At 42.8% G+C, this 17,416-nt stretch overlaps 1 protein-coding gene across 9 annotated transcripts in view; it reads right to left on the bottom strand.

Annotated features, from left to right (window-relative positions):
• LOC109878941 (zinc finger MIZ domain-containing protein 1) overlaps nucleotides 1–17,416 on the bottom strand; it is a 237,877-nt gene that overhangs the window by 174,966 nt on the left and 45,495 nt on the right. For all 9 annotated transcript variants that reach the window (XM_031823739.1, XM_031823736.1, XM_031823742.1 and 6 more), the window contains one exon: nucleotides 14,425–14,530. The gene's annotated coding sequence lies outside the window, so the exon portion shown is untranslated. The remainder of the gene's footprint in view (nucleotides 1–14,424; nucleotides 14,531–17,416) is intronic.

A 17,416-nucleotide genomic window follows, 5' to 3' on the forward strand; every position in this document is an offset into this window, starting at 1 on the left:
TTCCCTCCCTCCCTAAGACGCATACACACACACACACTCCTCACATTAAGCCCACTTGTGCTCTGCCTCTTGGCATGGAGAGGAGAGGAGTGGGTGAGGGTCATATTTCAGGGGGCCAACTGCTGGACAGAGTTAGCCTATGGCTGTTCTCTCTGTCCTTATACACTGGAACACACACACACACACACACACACACACACACACACACACACACACACACACACACAGAGCAAGAGCCAGCCACAGCCGTTCTCAATTAGGTGGGTCAGAGAGTGGGGAATAACTAACTCTCTGGTATCTGTGTGTGTGGTGTGGTGAAGTTTGCGTGTGCGTAAATCTATGCTCTGTCGAGAGGCTGTCAATACGCTATGGCCCTGGTTTTTAAGCATGCATGGATCTGACTACACTTAAAGTCAAGTTGTGGTCTGCGTTGAGACACACACATTATGTGTATAATGTGTTGGATAGGAACTTGCTTTGCACTAGTGATGAAATAATGTAATTAAACTCAGCTGTGTCCCCCACTGCTTTTACATAACTGACTGTTCCACTTCCTCCTCTATCACACACACACAGTTACATGTAGTTTAACTACACTGAACAAAAATATCAAACACAACATGCAACAATTTCAAAGATTTTACTGAGTTACAGTCCATATAAGGAAATCAGTCAATTTAAATGAATTCATTAGGCCCTGATCTATGGATTTCACATAACAGGGAATACAGATACCTTCAAAGAAAAGGTAGGGACATTTCTCTCATGCAGCGCGACACATCTCCTTCACATATAGTTGATCATAGAGTTGGAGGCCATGGAAGATCTGGGACATTTTCAGCTTCCAGGAATTGCGAACAGATCCTTGCAACAGGGGGTTGTGGAATATTATGCTAAAACATGAGGTGATGGCATTGGATGAATGGCACGACAATGGGCCTCAGAACCTCGTCATGATATCTCTGTGCATTCAAATTGCCATCTATAAAATGCAATTGTGTTCATTGTCCATAGCTTATACCTGTCCATACCATAACCCCACCGCCACCATGGGGCACTCTGTTCACAAAGTTGACATCAGCAAACTGCTCGCCCACACAACGCCATCTGCCCGGTACAGTTGAAACCAGGATTCATCCATGAAGAGCACACTTCTCCAGCATACCAATAGCCATCGAAGGTGAGCATTTGCCCACTAAAGTCGGTTACGGCGTCAAACTGCAGTCAGGTCAAGACCCTGGTGAGGACAACAAGCACACAGATTAGCTTCCCTGAAAAGGTTTCTGACAGTTTGTGCAAAATTCTTTGGTTGTGCAAATCCACAATTTCATCAGCTGTCCGGGTGGTTGGTCTCTGACGATGCCGCAGGTGAAGAAGCCAGATGTGGAGGTCCTGGGCTGACGTGGTTACACGTGGTCTGTGGCTGTAAGGCCGATTGGACGGACTGCCACATTTTCTAAAACAACGGAGGTGGCACATGGTTTCGAAATGAACATTAAATTCTCTGGCAACCGCTCTGGTAGACATTCCTGAGGTCAGCATGCCAATTGCACGCTCCCTCAAAACTTTAGATATCTGTGGCATTGTATTGTGTGACAAAACTGAACCTTTTAGAGTGGCCTTTTATTGTCCCCAGCACAAGGTGCACCTGTGTAATGATCATGCCGTTTAATTTGCTTCTTGATATGCCACACCTGTCAGGTGGATGGATTGTCTTGCCAAAGAAAAATGCTCACTAACAGGGATGTAAACAAAATTTGAGAGAAATAAGTGTTGTGTGGAACATTTCTGAGATCTTTTATTTCAGCTCATGAAACACTGGATCAACACTTTACCTGGCCATGCTGCTGCTCCAGTTTCAACTTCCACCTGACTGTGCTGCTGCTCTAGTTTCAACTGTTCTGCCTTATTATTATTCGACCATGCTGGTCATTTATGAACATTGAACATCTTGACCATGTTCTGTTATAATCTCCACCCGGCACAGCCAGAAGAGGACTGGCCACCCCACATAGCCTGGTTCCTCTCTAGGTTTCTTCCTAGGTATTGGCCTTTCTAGGGAGTTTTTCCTAGCCACTGTGCTTCTCCACCTGCATTGCTTGCTGTTTGGGGTTTTAGGCTGGGTTTCTGTACAGCACTTTGAGATATCAGCTGATGTACGAAGGGCTATATAAATAAATTTGATTTGATTTGATTTGATTTACATGCTGCACATATATTTTTGATCAGTGTAAATTTTGCAGTAGCTTGGTGGTAGTTGAACTAAATTCAAATCTTGGTAGTGTTTTTAGTAGTTAATTAAGAAAAAAATAGGGGTGAATTAGACTGGAATTAATTTTATTTTTCGGCATCAGCCATGCCTAATTCTAACTTGAAACATTGTTTTTGTGTTAAATAGGCTAAATCACACATTCTGTTAACATTTGACCCCAGAGTGATCTGTTCTTGCAATTCGTAGTCTGTGACATTTAAGATTTAGATAGGATCATTTTTCACGAAGTTGTTCAAATAACTTTAGTTAAGTAAACTATCTTTATTTTAAGGGTAGCTTTAGTGTAGCTTAACTTCCTCCAGTGTGAAGTCATTGTAGGGCCCAAAGAATCTGTTAAGTTTTTTCCCCAAATTCCATTTTCTCCAATCTGTCTTTCCAGGTTTCTTTTTCAGGTTTTCCCTCTTAAAAGTTCACTTTAAAAAAAATAGAAAAACAACTAAATTGGACGTTCTACATCCACAACAATGGTTAAATCAGGAGACCACTTATAAGGTCTAGAGAAAAGAAAAACTATAGATTTAGTAGTTACCCTTTAATTCCAGTGTACAACTAGCAAGAGTTATTGTTTAGCTGTGTTTTTGTAGGGCACCGAGTTTGCAAAACATGACTTATGATAAACATGGGAAAAGTAATACCATTTTTTAAAACATTTAGTTATTCCCTACCAAGTTCAATCAACAAAAATGATATTGTTGATTTCCATTTTGTCTGAATTCCATGATTCCATCCCCATTCTCCGCATCGCAGATTTTACTGTGCCTTATAATTGGTAGCTTGGTAAACTATATTTTGAGTAGCTTCCCCAACACTGCGCACACACACACACACACACACACACCCACCCTTCGGAAAGTATTCAGACCCCTTTGACTTTTTACACAATGTTACATTACAGCCTTAACCTAAAACAAATAAAACTAATATTAGCAATCTACACACAATATCCCATAATGACAAAATGAAAACAGGCTAAGAAATACCTTATTTACATAAGTATTCAGACACATTGCTATGAGACTCAAAATTGAGCTCACGTGCATCCTGTTTCCGTTGATCATCCTTGAGATGTTTCTACAAGTTGATTGGAGTCTACCTGTGGTAAATTCAATTGATTGGACATGATTTGGAAAGGCACACACCTGTCTATATAACATCCCACAGTTGACATTGCATGTCAGAGCTAAAACGGAGCCATGAGGTCGAAGGAATTGTCCGTAGAGCTCCGAGACAAGACTGTGAACAAGGAACAGATCGGGGGAAGGGTACCAAAACATTTCTGCAGCATTGAACGCCCCCATCATTCTGAAATGGAAGAAGTTGGGAACCACCAAGGCTCTTCCTAGAGCTGGCCGCCCAGCCAAACTGAGCAATCGGGGGAGAAGGGCCTTGGTCAGGGAGGTGACCAAGAACCCGATGGTCATGCGATGGGAGAACCTTCCAGAAGGACAACCATCTCTGAACCACTGATTGGTGGATCAGGCCTTTATGGTTGAGTGACCAGACGGAAGCCACTCCTCAGTAAAAGGCACTTGACAGCCTGCTTCGAGTTTGCCAAAGGGGAAACTAAAGACTCTCAGACCATGAAAAACAAGATTCTCTGGTCTGATGAAACCAAAATTAAACTTGCTGGCATGAAGGCCAAAGGTCACATCTGGAAGAAGACTGGCACCGTCACTGCGGTGAAGCATGGATTTTAGAATAAGGTTGTAACAAAATGTGGAAAATTGTGCGGACTTCTAAAGTCGTGTTAGTATATTTTCTAACAAGTATCCCCCCAGAACAATACAAGCAATATTTTAGTTCTGGGTGACCAAGATTACTGTACGATGGACCGAGCTACAGCTAGAAAACTCTCTCCTTACACAGTTCATATTAAAACACGGAACAGAGAAAATGTCTAATATAATTCATAATAATAATTAATATAAAACCATGATTTCTACAGAGTACATGTAAAAAAAAAAAAAAGAAGACTAGATACGGTTACAGCTAGCCTCTCTACAGAGTACATATTAAAACACTACAATATACATTCTCTCCATCTTTCTCACTCTTTATTCCACTCTTTCTAATACCATCTCTTTCTCGCTGTCTTTCTCCCTCTACTCCACGATGCAAGCAGAGCAAGCCGTGCCAGCGACTGCCACCTCGCCACACCATTTGTGAAATTATTCAAATGAGGCTATTGTTTAGTTGTTTAATGACTTGAATGTCTTGACAGACAAAACGGAACACGGTTAGATTATTCATTAACAATCTCTCCCTAATCTCTCTCTCTCCCTCCCTCTCTTTCTCTCCCATTTATTCCCTATACCCCTCCCTCTCCACCCTTCCCCCTCTCCTCTTTAGCATCTTATGCATTATGAAAAGCCAAGCCATTAATGGATGTGTTCCCCTCTTGTGATGCGCAGAACATTACAACCACTCAGAGGAAGGGGACACTTGACAGGCCGGCAGACATAGAGCAGCCTCTGTAATCACATAACATCATGTCCCTAAACACACACAACCATGTTACTACCGTCCATGTGGGCATGTTCTATTAAACACTGACGGGAGACACACACACACACAACCATGTTACTACCGTCCATGTGGGGAGACACACACACACACACACACAACCATGTTACTACCGTCCATGTGGGCATGTTCTATTAAACACTGACCGGAGACACACACACACACAGGAGTGGAGAAACACTAGGGCCATTGTATATGTTTCCGTTCTCTTTGCGTCACATGAATACATTATCTTGGAGATCCTGGAGATGGATATTAGATGGAGGGAAAGAGAGGGGATAAGAAAGAACGAGATAAGATGAGGTGAGGGAAAGAGAGGAGAGGGGTGGTTTGGAATGGAGAGCTAGGCTAATTCCTGTGGTGCGAACATCCTTTCCTTTATCGGAGAACGCCATGTGGCACCAACTCACACACACACACACACACACACAGAAGGAGAGAGAAACAACTTTCATTTTCACTGTGAAGCCTCTCTTTCTATGACTGGCTGTCAACCTCAACCTGAAGGTAAGCTTCACACCCAATCCTCTCAGTCCTCCAATGCAAGCAGAGAAATCATTTCCCCTGGTGTGATTGGTTTTCACTGTGCAGTCATGACAACAGCTTCCCAACAGATAAAAAAAATCCTTAAACTGATTAAGCACCTCTGTACGTGTGTGTGTCAGTCGTAGGCTTGGGCGATATACCGTTTATAACGGAGTATTTCGAAATACCAAACGGTATGATTTTCAATGCCGTTTAATGTGTCAAATTCATTTTATCCAGCTCAGGGCTCAGCTATGTATTGGTTTCCTAACTAAGTGACTAGATGTCCGGATCAAGCTTCTTGGATACAGCAGAGACATTCAATCCCCTCCTGGATCAAGATCCCTGTGCCTAAATAGTTTTGTGTGTAAAAAAAGAAATACATTAAGTGAAATAGCACTCCTTGTGTGCACTTCCGGTAATACTGTATTCCCCGGTATGGTACAGAAATGGTGTGAAGTTAAGAACATATAGATACAGCCCATCCCTAGTCAGATGTGCTTTTAAATACATGTGTATTGGATTCTTTGTTATTTAAATACTTGAGTATTTGAGTATGTTCAAATAAGTGTCCGAATCAACTACTTCCATTGGAAGTATTATCATATAATTGAATTTAAATAGCCTTCAATTTGAAATTATATTCAAATACTTCATTCCAAATAGATTATTTCAAATACTTGGGAGTATTTACTTGTATTTCAAAATCCATGCCAATGCTTTCCAAGTGTTTTTCCAAATTTCTTTCAATGTATTTTTTAATAAAAAAATATCTGAATACCTACTTTGATATATATGTGAAAGTTATTCAAATAATTGAAATACTATTTGAACCCAGGTCTGGTGTGTGTGTGTGTGTGTGTGTGTGTGTGTGTGTGTGTGTGTGTGTGTGTGTGTGTGTGTGTGTGTGTGTGTGTGTGTGTGTGTGTGTGTGTGTGTGTGTGTGTGTGTGTACCCAAACACCCTCTCTCTCACATACAGCAGTAATTCTAATCTATAGACCAGCTTTAAGTGATACAGTCTACTGTGTTCTCACCCCTTCTCTGCCTCTCCCCACTTATTATGTGTTATCTGTAGCTGTCTCTCTTGTCTGCCCTCTTCTGTATCGGTCTGCCCTCCTCTGTTGCCGTCTCTCTCGTCTGCCCTCTGTTGCTATCTCTTAGTATTCTATGTTGCTGTCTCGTCTGCCCTCTTCTGTTGCTGTCCCTTCTGTCTGCCCTCTTCTGTTGCTGTCTCTTAGTATTCTATGTTGCTGTCTCTTGTCTGCCCTCTTCGGTTGCTGTCTCTCTTGTCTGCCCTCTTCGGTTGCTGTCTCTCTTGTCTGCCCTCTTCGGTTGCTGTCTCTCTTGTCTGCCCTCTTTGGTTGCTGTCTCTCTTGTCTGCCCTCTTCGGTTGCTGTCTCTCTTGTCTGCCCTCTTCGGTTGCTGTCTCTCTTGTCTGCCCTCTTCGGTTGCTGTCTCTCTTGTCTGCCCTCTTCGGTTGCTGTCTCTCTTGTCTGCCCTCTTTTTTTGCTGTCTCTTAGTATTCTATGTTGCTGTCTCGTCTTCCCTCCTCTCTCATCCTGTCCTGGTTGCAAAAAAGTGTAAAAGTAAACAATTGCTTTAATAGTAATTTCACAGGCCTTTTCACCTCACATGCAAATACTTTGTAAACCATGTTTAACTCTTTCACTTTCTCCCATTTCACCTGTTCTAATTATATAATTGTTATAAAGTAGCTGGCACAATAAATGTGTTTTTGTTTTAACTTGGTAGCTAGCTGGCTAACAAGTCAGCTTACATAATGTTATACCAGTCTGCTGAGAGCTAATGTTGGCTAGGTAGCTAACAAACAAACAAACAAATAAACAAGGAAAGCTAGTTAGCTATATTTTGCCATGTAAGGTTTTTCATATAAGGCTGAAGTCATCATGTGTAAACTGCTTATCTAGACACTTGCGTGTAATCTGATCACAAACATGCACAAATAAGATTGCGAACGTCCTGGCTGCTTCGATAAAAAGTTGCCTAGCTAGGTAATGTTAGCCAATGTAAGACTAATGTTAGTCAACGTAAGACTGAACAATAGCTAATGTGTATGGCCAGCTCATGCACCGCAATATATCATACTTTCTTACAAAACATAGCTAGTTAACGTTAGTTACATTCACTTTAAAACCACCCAACTTTGGGAAACTGCTACGCTGCTCAAGTTCATTTGCACATTTGCACAGACCAAGCTACGGTAAGACGAGGTAGCCAGATTTCAGACAAGAAAAACACTGCAGTCAGCTACGCTATAGTTCCTCAACTAAGAACGACCAAGACCACAACACAAACCATAGCCGAGAAAACAAATTGCTTAGTTAAAAACCTCTTGAAACTAGGGGGCACAATTTTTATTTTGGGGAAAATAACGTCCGCAAATTAAACTGCCTATTTCTCAAGACCAGATGCTAGAATATGCATATAATTGACGCTTATGATAGAAAACACTCTAAAGTTTCCAAAACTGTCAGAATATTGTCTGTGAGTATTACAGAACTGACATTGCAGGCGAAAGCCTAAGAAAAATCCAATCAGGAAGTGACTCATGTTCTGAAACCGTTGTGTTCCTATGCACCCCTATTGGCCACTGAAAGGGATATCAACCAGATTCCTTTTTCTACGTATTCCCTAAGATGTCTACATTATTGTGATGTAGTTTCACGCCTTTATGTTGAAGAATGAGCGTAAACGACTACATTGCGTAAGTGGCCAGCTGAGGGCTCTCAGAGTGATTCTTGCATAAAAGACAGAGGTAGTAATTTTTCCTCCTGCTCCTACTGAAATGCCAATTGTCCCGGTTGATATATTATCAAATAGATATTTGGAAAAACACCTTGAGGATTGATTATAAAAAACGGTTGCCATGTTTCTGTCGATATTATGGATATAATTATAATTTTTTCCCGGCGTTGTCGTGCAAGGCACTTCAGAGGGTAGTGCGTACGGCCCAGTACATCACTGGGGCAAAACAGCCTGCCATCCAGGACCTCTACACCAGGCGGTGTCAGAGGAAGGCCCTAAAAATTGTCAAAGATGCCTGCCATAGACTGTTCTCTCTACTACCGCATGGCAAGCGGTACCAGAGTGCCAAGTCTAGGATAAAAAGGCTTCTCAACAGTTTTTACCCCCAAGCCATAAGACTCCTGAACAGGTAACCAAATGGTTACCCTGACTATTTGCATTGTGTGCCCCCCCAACCCCTCTTTTACGCTGCTGCTACTTTCTGTTTATCTTATATGCATAGTCACTGTAACTATACATTCATGTACATAGTACCTAAATTGGCCCGACCAACCAGTGCTCCCGCACATTGGCTAACCGGGCTATCTGCAATGTGTCCCACCACCCGCCAACCCCTCTTTTTACGCTTCTGCTACTCTCTGTTCATCATATATGCATAGTCACTTTAACGATACCCACATGTACATACTACCTCAATAAGCCTGACTAACTGGTGTCTGTATATAGCCATGCTACTCTTTTTTTCAAATGTCTTTTTACTGTTGTTTTATTTCTTTACTTACCTACACACACACACACACACACACACACACACACATACATACCTTTGTTTCCTCACCATTGGTTAAAGCCTGTAAGTAAACATTTCACTGTAAGGTCTACACCTGTTGTATTCGGCGCAGGTGACAAATACACTTTGATTTGATTTGTCACTGTTCAATCTAACTGCAAACAAAACACATTTTCAGCATTTTCATCAATTTCTGCACTTTTGTTATCATTTCCACACTGTGCCCCACAGAGCTGCACAATATAGATTAAACATCTAGGCCTAGTTAAAAAAAATATATATATATATTTATTCTGTTATTTTACCAGGTAAATTGACTGAGAACACGTTCTCATTTGCAGCAACGACCTGGGGAATAGTTACAGGGGAGAGGAGGGGGATGAATGAGCCAATTGTAAACTGGGGATTATTAGGTGACAGTGATGGTTTGAGGGCCAGATTGGGAATTTAGCCAGGACGCCGGGGTTAACACCCCTACTCTTACAATAAGTGCCATGGGATCTTTAATGACCTCAGAGAGTCAGGACACCCGTTTAACGTCCCATCCGAAAGACGGCACCCTACACAGGGCAGTGTCCCCTATCACTGCCATGGGGCATTGGGACATCTTTGCTTGTTTTTTTTGTTTGTTTTAGACCAAAGGAAAGTGTGCCTCCTACTGGCCCTCCAACACCACTTCCAGCAGCATCTGGTCTCCCATCCAGGAACTGACCAGGACCAACCCTGCTTAGCTTCAGAAGCAAGCCAGCAGTGGTATGCAGGGTGGTATGTTGCTGGCTAGTTAATTGGTGAACTGCTGGAATCATGGAAAAATAATGATTAATCTAATTCTATAGTTGGAATATAGTTAGCAGCACCTTGAATACATTGTTTGACGTGACAACGAATGAATAAGCCAGGGAGAAATTATTGACAGGGTAGGAGCCAAAGTGTTGGTCAGTGTTTCCACAGTACACTAATTAGATGTTACATTACATGTTTCTTACCTCATGTAGCTAGCTAACATATTCTTGCTTAGCCTATTCCTCTCCGATGTGGATGGTACCGGTACACAAACAACATCCTTATCTAGCCATACAACAGAACTGGTACCAGACTGCTTTAGCTAGCTAAGTTTGCTCTGACTTAGTACATTTAGCAAGCTAGCTAACCAGCTAACTAGCGATTAGTGGTTAACATTATTTATTTTGTCTAGAACTTTGGCTAGAACTTGGCTCAGAAAAGACAAACTAGCAGACACTAGTTTGCAGACAGTAAAATACACAAACTAAATGTAATTATAGAACACTTGTAGAAAGCAGCATCGTTGTCACCAACATCGTCCTGCATCTGACCAGGCAGTCTGAACGGCAAGAAAGTTTTGTTCAAGTCCAGTGCTACCACACCTGATTCTATGACTCAGCTGTTTATCAAGACCTCAGCTGTTCATTGAGACCATGAATAGTAGAATCCAGTGTGGTAAAACTGGGCTTGAACAAAAAAGCTTGCATAAACCTGTACCTTGTCAAGAGAAATTTGTGGCCATCCCTGAATTGTATTTACAAAGCTGACTATATACGAGGAATGTACATTTAGTTGTAAATTGTATATATAGCCCTAACCCATAACACACCTTTGTTTACAGGTAATGTAGTACAAGGCCTTTCTTCAGTAAACTTTAAGGTACATTTTCATGTAAATAGTTAATGGGTGCATGTTGATTATTTGTGTATTTTACAGTAGCTTGCTCAATTGTCTTAAGAGAGATCAGGGGAGGGCCTCCTGAGTGGTGCAGTGGTCTAAGGCACTGCATCTCATTCCAGGATGTTTCCAAGTCCAAGTCCAGGCTCTGTCGCAGTCGGCCGCGACTGGAAGGCCCATGGGGCAGCGCACAATTGGCCCAGTGGGTTCGGGGAGGGTTTAGCCTGCTGGGACGTTCTTGCCCCAACGCACTCTAGCGACTCCTGTGGCTGGCCGGGCGCAATGCACGGTGACACGGTCGCCGGGTGTACAGTGTTTCCTCCGACACATTGGTGTGGCTGGCTACCGGGTTAAGCATGCATTGTGTGAAGAAGCAGTGTGGCTTGCCTGAGTTGTGTTTTGGAGGACGCACGGCTCCCAACCTTCGCCTAACCCGAGTCTGTACGGGAGATGAAGCGTTGAGACAAGACTGTAACTACCAATTGGATACCACGAAATTGTGGAGAAAAAGGGGTCAAAAAAAAAAGATCAGGGGAACATTTTCCAGTTTACTCCATATTGGCTTAAATCTTCTTCTTGTTTTGCTTCCCTCAGGAAAATCTGCTGTTAATGTCAAATAAACACTAACGACTGCATTATTTTTGATGCCATTTGTCATTATTGTTCACCTTTACTGAACGTTTATTGCTGTGTTATAATGTTGCATAATCACCTTCCGATGTACAAAAAACATATGTTTAAAGTGAGAATAGGCATTGGTCTGAAGCTGAAAAAGGAAGGAAATTCACGAGCACCACAATGCCTATTTCACCCATGCACACTTAAACAGCTTAGCTAACCCCGGCATTCTGCAGCGATACGCCATCCCATTTGGTTTGAGCTTAGTGGGACTATGATTTGTTTTTCAACAGGACAATGACCCAACACACCTCTAGGCTGTATAAGGGCTATTTGACCAAGAAGGAGAGTGATGGAGTGCTGCATCAGAAGACCTGGCCTACACAATCACACCACCTTAACGCAATTGAGATTGTTTGGGATGAATTGGACCGTAGATTGAAGGAAAAGCAGCCAACAAGTGCTCAGCATATGTGGGAACTCCTTCAAGACTGTTGGAATAGCATTCCAGGTGAAGCTGGTTGAGAGAATTCCAAGTGTGCAAAGCTGTCATCAACACAAAGGGTGGCTACTACTACTTTGAAGAATCTCAAATATATTTTGATTTAACACTTTTTGTTACTATGTGTTATTTCATAGTTTTGATTGTATACTACAATGTATACAATTGTAAAATAAAGAAAAACCCTGGAATGAGTCGGTGTCCAAACTTTTGACTGGTACTGTGTGTTTATTATTATAATTTTTTTATTTATTTTTTTAACCTTTATTTAACCAGGCAAGTCAGTTAAGAACACATTCTTATTTTCAATGACGGCCTGGGAACAGTGGGTTAACTGCCTGTTCAGGGGCAGAACGACAGATTTGTACCTTGTCAGCTCGGGGGTTTGAACTCGCAACCTTCCGGTTACTAGTCCAACGCTCTAACCACTAGGCTACGCTGCCGCATTATATGGGGGAACATATCGGAATCGGATGATATTAGCTAAAAATGGCAACATCGGGATCAGCACAATGTCTAGTTTAACGCCGATGTGAAAAACCGATGTCAAAGATGACATGCATACCTATATAAACGTAGGTAGATGACGTAATGACGCCATGTAAAAGTTTGCGCAAAAAGTGCAACACAGCATTCCTAACCTAGCCCACAATGTATGCTGTGGATCGAGCAGTCAACAAGTCGAGCAGTCATTTGAAGTAAGAAAATGTCAGCGAGACAACTCAAAGGCGAAATCCATTAACGCCAAGATAATGGAATTCATTGCCCTTGAAAATCATCTGTTCACTGTCGTGGGTGATGTTGGCTTTCGCGACTAGTCGAGCACCAGTACACACTAACGTTACCAAGAGCGCTACTGTTCAGATGTTGAACATTAATTAAAGCTATTAAACAGTAGTGCGCGCTAACCAAGGTTGCCAGGTGCACGGTGTTTCCTCCGACACATTGGTGCGGCTGGCTTCCGGGTTGGATGCACGCTGTGTTAAGAAGCAGTGCGGCTTGGTTGGGGTTGTGTATCGGAGGACGCATGACTTTCAACCTTCGTCACTCCTGAGCCCGTACGGGAGTTGTAGCGATGAGACAATTGGATACCACGAAATTGGGGAGAAAAAGGGGTAAAAATAAATTAATAAAATTGAAAAAATACTTGTATGTTTGAGGAATTTTTATTATGGGATTTTTATTTGGCGCCCTGCACTTTCACTGGCTGTTGTTGAGGTGGGATGCTACCATCCTGAATATCCCAGAGGTTAAACAGCTTGGAAAATTCCAGAAAATTATGTCATGGCTTTAGAAGCTTCTGACAGGCTAAATTACATCATTTGAGTCAATTGGAGGTGTACCTGTGGATGTATTTCAAGGCCTACCTTCAAACTCAGTGCCTCTTTGCGTAACATCATGGGAAAATCAAAATAAATCAGCCAAAATAAATCAGCCAAGAGACCTCCGCAAGTGGAGCAATTTCCAAATGCCTGAAGGTACCACGTTCATCTGTATAAACAATAGTATGCAAGTATAAACACCATGGGACCACGCAGCCGTCTCCTAGAGATGAACGTACTTTGGTGCGAAAAGTCCAAATCAATCCCAGAACAACAGCAAAATACCTTGTGAAGATGCTGGAGGAAACAGGTACAAAAGTATCTATATCCACAGTAAAACGAGTCCTATACCGACATAACCTGAAAGGCCGCTCAGCATGAAAGAAGCCACTGCTCCAAAACCGCCATAAAAAACACCATGTGTTTGGAGAAATGTCCTCTGGTCTGACGAAACAGAAATAGAAATGTTTGGTCATAATGACCATCGTTATGTTTGCAGGGAAAAGGGGGTGTCTTGCAAGTCGAAGAACACCCTCCCAACCGTCAAGCACGGGGGTGGCAGCATCATGCTGTGGGGGTGCTTTGCTGCAGGAGGGACTGGGGCACTTCACAAAATAGATGGCAAATGAGGAACAAAAATTTGGTGGATATATTGAAGCAACATCTCAGACATCGGTCAGGAAGTTCAAGCTTGGTCACAAATGGGTCTTCCAAATGGACAATGACCCCAAGCAAAGTTACCAAAGTTGTGACAAAATGGCTTAAGAACAACAAAGTCAAGATATTGGAGTGGCCATCACAAAGCCCTGACCTCAATCCTGTAGACAATTTGTGGGCAGAACTGAAAAAGCGTGTGCGAGCAAGGAGGCCTACAAACCTGACTCAGTTACACCAGCTCTGTCAGGAGGAATGGGCCAAAATTCACCCAACATTGTGGGAAGCTTGTGGAAGGCTACCAGAAGCGTTTGACCCAAGTTAAACAATTTAACGGCAATGCTACCAAATACTAATTGAGTGTATGTAAACTTCTGACCCACTGGGAATTCTGACCCACTGGGAACCCAGCTAAAAACTGTTGTGCTGATTAAAGAAGCAATACAACTGGCCTTTAGACTAGTTGAGAATCTGGAGCGTCAGCATATCTGGGTTTGATTACAGAATAGAAAGACTGGAAGGCCCAAGTGCACAACTGAGCAAGAGGACAAATACATTAGAGAGTCTAGTTTGAGAAACAGATGCCTCAAGCCAGCATCCCGGAGTCGCCTCTTCACTGTTGACGTTGAGACTGGTGTTTTGTGGGTACTATTTAATGAAGCTGCCAGTTGAGGACTTTTCAAAGGGCTCAGAGTTGGGCCAAAAACAAAAAAAGCCCAGGACTAATGACCCCACTGATAGGGAGAGGATAAGAGCAGTCGTCTGCCTACCTGTGTGAACTCTGACCTGGGCTGGGAGTGATGTCACAAGCCCCCCTCACCCCCACCCATCCCATGTATATCCTTCAGGATCCTTCCTCACTGGTCTTCACTGGACCTGAGAGAGATAGGGAGAGAAGAGAAAGATGTTACATTTCTGCAAAGAAATACATCGTTAGTCAGATTTGTTCCACTGTGAAGGCAAAATGCCTGTGTGAAACCGGGTCTCATGTGTACTTCAAGACAGATGTTAGCCCACTGAGCTAAAGCCTCAGGTATTAGCTCTGGATGCTCACACAAGTCTTCAAGTTTACTCATCACATAAGTATCATCCAAAGAACCGCCTCTGTTATAAGTGTATTCTGCTGAAATATGCTAAGATGAGACAGAATGGTATTTGTGCATATTGGAAACGGATGGAGAGCAATTAGTAAGTAAGGCAAAAGAGGATAATGGATGAGAACATTCTGTATGTATCAGCTGTAATTGAGATCCACTGGAAATCTGGATGGAAGACACACCGCTAGGAGAATATTACTACCACTTGGAAAGCACACTGCTACAGTATACAGTGCCTTCGGAAAGTATTCAGACCCCTAGACTTTTAACACATTTTGTTACGTTAAAGCCTTGTTCTAAAATTGAATAAATAAATAAACATCCTCGGCCATCTACACATAGTAGCCCATAATTACAAATCAAAAACGGGGTTTAAGAAATGTTTGCAAATGGATAAAAAATGTAAAAAACTGAAATACCTTATTTACATAATTATTCAGAACAATTGCTATGAAACTCGAAATTGAGCTCAAGTGCATCCTGTGATCATCCTTGAGATGTTCCTACAACTTGATTGTGGTAAATGGGGACATTTACCTGTGGTAAATTCAATTGATTTGACATGATCTGGAAAGGCACAGACCTGTCTATATAAGGTCCCAGTTGACAATGCATGTCAGATCAAAAACCAAGCCATGAGGTGGAAGGAATTGCCCATACAGCTCCGAGACACAGATCTGGAGAAGGGTAGCAAAACATTTCTGCAGCATTGAAGGTCCCCAAGAACACAGTGGCCTCCATCATTCTTAAATGGAAGAAGTTTGGAACCACCAAGACTGGAGCTGGCCGCCCGGCCAAACTGAGCAAACGGGGGAGAAGGGCCTTGGTCAGGGAGGTGACCAAGAACCGGATGGTCACTCAGAGCTCTAGAGTCACATTCAACAGGACAATGACCCAAAGCACACAGCCAAGAGGACGCAGGAGTGGCTTAAGGACAAGTCTCTTGATGTCCTTGAGTGGCCCAGCCAGAGCCCGCCCGGACTTGAACCCAATCAAACATCTCTGGAGAGACCTGAAAATAGCTGTGCAGCAACGCTCCCCATCCAACCTGACAGAGCTTGAGAGGGTCTGTAGAGATGAATGGCAGAAACTCCCCAAATATGTATAAAAACCAGTTTTTGCTTTGTCATTATGGGGTATTGTGTATAGATTGATGGGGGGAAAACTATTGAATACGTTTTAGAATAAGGCTGTAACATAGCAAAATGTGGAAAAAGGCAAGGGGTCTGAACACTTTCCGAAGGCACAGTATATAAGGATTTAGAGAAAACACTGCCAAAATGTAAATAATCCCGAGATGGCTTATATTTAAACCACACCAATAGTAAGAAGTCACCCTCAAAGCACAAGAACATTAAAAATAGATATTATGGTTGAAAAGACACTGAAAATATGTATTTTGGTTGAAATGACATTGAAATTAAATTGACAATACTTATTTCAAAAACATTTGCTCACTGGGTAACTTCACTCTTTTGCAAATGTCCCTCTTTCCTCCCTGTCCTTTTCATCCAAAGAGTGTAACTCTAATCTGTGTGTGTGGGCTGAACATGTCACAGTTCTTCCATGGCCTGCTTAGTCACCAGACATGTTCCCCACTGAACATGTCACAGTTCTTCCATGGCCTGCTTAGTCACCAGACATGTTCCCCACTGAACATGTCACAGTTCTTCCATGGCCTGCTTAGTCACCAGACATGTTCCCCACTGAACATGTCACAGTTCTTCCATGGCCTGCATATTCACCAGACATGTTCCCCACTGAACATGTCACAGTTCTTCCATGGCCTGCATATTCACCAGACATGTTCCCCACTGAACATGTCACAGTTCTTCCATGGCCTGCTTAGTCACCAGACATGTTCCCCACTGAACATGTCACAGTTCTTCCATGGCCTGCATATTCACCAGACATGTTCCCCACTGAACATGTCACAGTTCTTCCATGGCCTGCTTAGTCACCAGACATGTTCCCCACTGAACATGTCACAGTTCTTCCATGGCCTGCATATTCACCAGACATGTTCCCCACTGAACATGTCACAGTTCTTCCATGGCCTGCTTAGTCACCAGACATGTTCCCCACTGAACATGTCACAGTTCTTCCATGGCCTGCATATTCACCAGACATGTTCCCCACTGAACATGTCACAGTTCTTCCATGGCCTGCTTAGTCACCAGACATGTTCCCCACTGAACATGTCACAGTTCTTCCATGGCCTGCATATTCACCAGACATGTTCCCCACTGAACATGTCACAGTTCTTCCATGGCCTGCATATTCACCAGACATGTTCCCCACTGAACATGTCACAGTTCTTCCATGGCCTGCTTAGTCACCAGACATGTTCCCCACTGAACATGTCACAGTTCTTCCATGGCCTGCATATTCACCAGACATGTTCCCCACTGAACATGTCACAGTTCTTCCATGGCCTGCATATTCACCAGACATGTTCCCCACTGAACATGTCACAGTTCTTCCATGGCCTGCTTAGTCACCAGACATGTTCCCCACTGAACATGTCACAGTTCTTCCATGGCCTGCTTAGTCACCAGACATGTTCCCCACTGAACATGTCACAGTTCTTCCATGGCCTGCTTAGTCACCAGACATGTTCCCCACTGAACATGTCACAGTTCTTCCATGGCCTGCTTAGTCACCA

Source organism: Oncorhynchus kisutch, linkage group LG4 (assembly GCF_002021735.2).
Source record: "Oncorhynchus kisutch isolate 150728-3 linkage group LG4, Okis_V2, whole genome shotgun sequence".
NCBI classification, from domain to species: domain Eukaryota; kingdom Metazoa; phylum Chordata; class Actinopteri; order Salmoniformes; family Salmonidae; genus Oncorhynchus; species Oncorhynchus kisutch.